The sequence below is a fragment of the Saimiri boliviensis genome, chromosome 14 (assembly GCF_048565385.1).
Source record: "Saimiri boliviensis isolate mSaiBol1 chromosome 14, mSaiBol1.pri, whole genome shotgun sequence".
Taxonomy (NCBI): domain Eukaryota; kingdom Metazoa; phylum Chordata; class Mammalia; order Primates; family Cebidae; genus Saimiri; species Saimiri boliviensis.
Genome location: NC_133462.1, coordinates 13,117,842 through 13,122,151, shown reverse-complemented (window position 1 = coordinate 13,122,151; position 4,310 = coordinate 13,117,842).

Sequence of the window (4,310 nt, the reverse complement as noted above, 5' to 3'; positions counted from 1 at the left end):
ATATATATATATATATATATATATATATATATATATATTTTAAGATGGGGTTTCACCATGTTGGTCAGGCTGGTCTTGAACTCCCAACCTCAGGTGATCCACCCGCCTTGGCCTCCAAAGTGCTTGGATTACAGGTGTGAGCCACCACGTCCGGCCGCAGAGTTTTTTCTTTGTTTGTCTTGAGGCAGGGTCTGGCTCTGCTGCCAGACAGGAGTGCCGTGGTGAGATCACAGCTCATCGCAGCCTTGACCTCAGGTCCAAGTCATTCTCCCACCTCAGCCTCCTGAGTAGCTAGGACCACAGGCATGTGCCACCATGCGTGGCTAATCTTTTTATTATCTGTAGAGACAGGGTGTCCCTGTGTTGTCCAGGCTGGTCTCAAACTCTTGGCCCCAAGTGTTATTTCTGCCTCAGCCTCCCAAAGTGCTGAATTAAGCAGCTCACCAGCCACATGGCTGACCTCATGCATCAAGCCAATACCATGTGGCCCAAGGCCCCCTCACCATAAATCACAGCATTAGCATGATCAGCTCAGATGGGCTGTCAGGCAGGGTATTCCAAGAGCTTAGAGATGAATGCCCAAGAGCTGAGAATAAAGGGCCCGGTCTTTCTTTGGGCAAGGCTAGGCCTTTACTGCATAGTGGACCACACAGAACAGTGTGGACCCCCAGAGAATTTGGGTAAAAATTTGGCCTCCGGCCTTGAGCTTCTAAGTCTCTGTATCTGTCAGATCTCTGTGGTTACAAGAAACAGCCACTGACCCTGGTCACCAGAGGCTGGAACTCATACCACAAGCAGCTGCCTGGGGGTTGTCCAAGGAGCAGAGACACGAACTTGGAGAAGGTTGTCAGCTGCAGCCACTTTCTGCCAGCATCCGCAGCCAGCAAGCTGGGGGCTGGCAGGAAATAATCCACAAAAGAAGCAAATGCTATTTCCAGCACAAGGGGGAGGGATGGAGGGAGAGGCGGTGCTGCAGTTGCTCAGGGCACCCTCCTGTAGGGCCCAGATGCAGGAGACCCAAGACCCAGGAGGCTGAGCTGCTCAGATGCAACTGACAAATTTACTTTATAAAGGTCTACCATCGGACATCGCTGGGTGCGGTGGCTCACACCTGTAATCCCAGCACTTTTGGAGGCCAAGATGGGTGGATCACAAGGTCAGGAGTTGAAGACCAGCCTGGCCAACGTGGCGAAACCCCGTCTCTAATAAAAATACAGAAATTAGCTGGGTGTGGTGGCATGCATCTGTAATCCCAGCTACTCAGGAGGCTGAAACAGGAGAATGGCTTGAACCCGGGAGGTGGAGATTACAGTGAGCCGAGATCGCGCCACTGCACTCCAGCCTGGGTGACAAAGCAAGACGTCATCTCAAAAAAAAAAAAAAAAAAAAAAAAAAAAAAAAAATCTATGATCTTGAGGGCAGGCACCAGAATTCCTCTTATAAAGAAAACTGTCTAGGAAAATAGTATGAAGGAGAGAAGACCTTGGGCCAAGATGCTAAATGGGAAAGCAAAGCTCGAGCTGCTCTGCAAGAGAAAATAAGCGGGACATAGATTTGCTCTGGACAGAGATGGAGGAGTGGGGAACAGGGAAGTGTGGGGAAGAGACCATGGCGGGGGCAAGGGATTCAAGGGGTGTCGAGGCCAATAGGACCTGACAGAGTTGGGGAGACAAAGGAATTGGTTGCTTTGGTGGTACATAAGATCCTCATCTGTCTCCAGCCTCCAGAACCTCATTAAAGCTTATTTATTGCATCTGCACTGGCTTTGTGCAATGGGGCCTCTGGTGGAAATCAAGGAGGAGACAGGTTTCAGGTGTACTGTTGCCACGTGGGCTGGAACCAGGGGCGTGGAAGCAAGACTTAAATGAAGAAGGCCATAAGGGCTGCGATTCCTTAGGAACCGCTTGCTTGTCTTTCTTTTTTTTTTTCCTCTCCAAAAAAAATTTGAAGAGACAATGTCTACTGTCACCCAGGCTGGAGTACAGTGGTACTACCCTAGCTCATTGCAGCCCCGCTAACTCCAGGGCTCAAGCAATCCTCCCACCTCAGCCTCCCAAGTAGCTGGATGACAGGCACACCTTACCGTGCCAAGCTGATTTTTTTAATTAGATAGTACCTCAGCTTCCCAAAATTCAAAGTGACAAAAAGACATCAGAGATCCATGCTGAGTTAATTCGTGTTTAGAGTAGTGATCCAGCTCCATTCTTTTGCACATGGATATCCAGTTTCACAACACGATGAATGCAGTGAATCCTGCTGAATCGTACACTCAGAAGTAGCTAAAATGGCAAATTTTCTGTTATCTCTTTTTAACCACAATTTTGAAAATATATTATGTACCAAAAACACCATTGAATAGTACCCTTTATTTATTTATTTAGTTGTTTATTTATTTTAGAAAGAGTCTTGCTTTGTTGACCAGGCTGGAGTGCAGTGGCCTGATCATGGCTCCTTGCAGCCTCCACCTGCTGAGCTCATGTGAGCCTCCTGTCTCAGCCTCCGGAGGTGGGCACCACCCCACCTGGCTAAAATTTTTTTTTTAGAAACGGGCATCTCGTTGTATTGCCCAGGCTGGTCTGGAACTCCTAGGTTCAAGTGCTCCTCCTGCCTCGGCCTCCCAAAGTGCTGGGATCACAGACATGAGCCACTGCGCCCAGCCCTGGACCTGACTTTTGCTGCTCACAGTTTCTGGTAATTCACAGAATGCCTCCTCAGTTATTCTACCTCATATTCCGTGGGAGGAATGTACAGGTTTTTAAACCAGGCCCCAAAGGACAGGCATTTATATCATTTCCAGCCTTTTACTATTACTGTGTTGTAGTGAATAACTTTACACACTGTTATGTTTTTATTTATTTTATTTTATTTTAGAGACAGGGATCTTGCCATCTTGCCCAGGCTGTTCTCAAACTCCTGGGCTCAAGCAATCCTCCCGCCTCAGCCTCCTGAGGTACTGGCATTATAGGCATGAGCCACCGTGCCTGGCCAAAGCACGCTGTCATTGAACTCGTGTTGACACCTGAGTGTAAGACACACTGCTGGAGGTGGAATTGCAGGGCCAAAGAGTATGTTTCTTGTCATCGTGATTAATATTGACAAATGAACCTTCACAGAATTCGTGCTGAGCTCTGTTCCCACCAGCGATGTAAATGATGACCTTTATCTGGAGGGAGGGGGCATCCTTGGAGTCCACAGAGCTAGGAATGGAGAGTGGACCCAGAATTTTGGTATAGGTCTTGTATAAAGTTGAATGAAGAGTGAATGAATCACTATTCTCATGAACGTTATTTTTTGAGGACAAATATAAAGCAACAACAATAATAATCGCCACTGCTACTGCTGCTATTGTTGCTGTATCTGCTTTTTATTTAGTTCAGACCTGAAATTGAGCTAAGCAGTTTCTTGTTTAAGCTTTTTACAAACCACGATGTGAGGTAAGTACTGTTAGTATGCTTTTTCTTTTCTCTTTTCGAGATGGAGTCTCACTCTGTCGCCCAGGCTGGAGTGCAGAGGCCCGATCTCGGTTCACTGCAACCCCACCTCCCAGGTTCAAGTGATTTTCCTGACTCAGCCTCCCTAGAAGCTGGGACTACAGGCATGTGCCACCATTTGTATTTGTAGTGAAGACGGGGTTTCGCCACGTTGACCAGGCTGGTCTTGAACTCCTGACCTAAGGTGATCCACCCGCCTTGCCCTCCCAAAGTGCTGGGCTTACAAGCATCAGCCACTGAGCCTGCACCCCCAACACACTACTCTTTTCCTTTTTGTTGAAACGAAGTCCGGTTTTGTCACCCAAGCTGTAGAGCGGTGGCGCTCTGGTGGTTCACTGCAGCCTCTAACTCCTGAGCGCCCACAGTCCTCCTGCCTCAGCCTCCCAAAGTGCTGCGGTTTCAGGCCTGAGCCACGGCGCCCTACTATGCCCATTTTTCAGGTAAAGAATTAGAGGGCCCTCGAGGAGAAGCCATTTTCCCAGCATGAGCCCAGGACCCCAAAGCCCACGGGTTTGGGCTGCTTGGAAGCACAGCCTGGTGGGCTGAGGATCTGTCCCATCACGAGTTGGAACCTCAGCTCTGCCACGTGGCAACCCCTAGTCTCGGTAGCTGAATCTCTCCGCGCGCCTCTGGAAAGTTGGCGTCCTTCCACGCACGACAAGTCGCCTCCTCTCGTGCGCACCTAGGGAACCAGGGAGCGGCTTCTCCGGCCTGACATGCGCAGACTGGGGCCCCCGCGCCCGGGGGCACCCGGCTGTCAACTCCCCTCCTTATCAGTCACTCGTCTGGAGCTTAAAGAAGTGGGTATTCCCCTTCCCG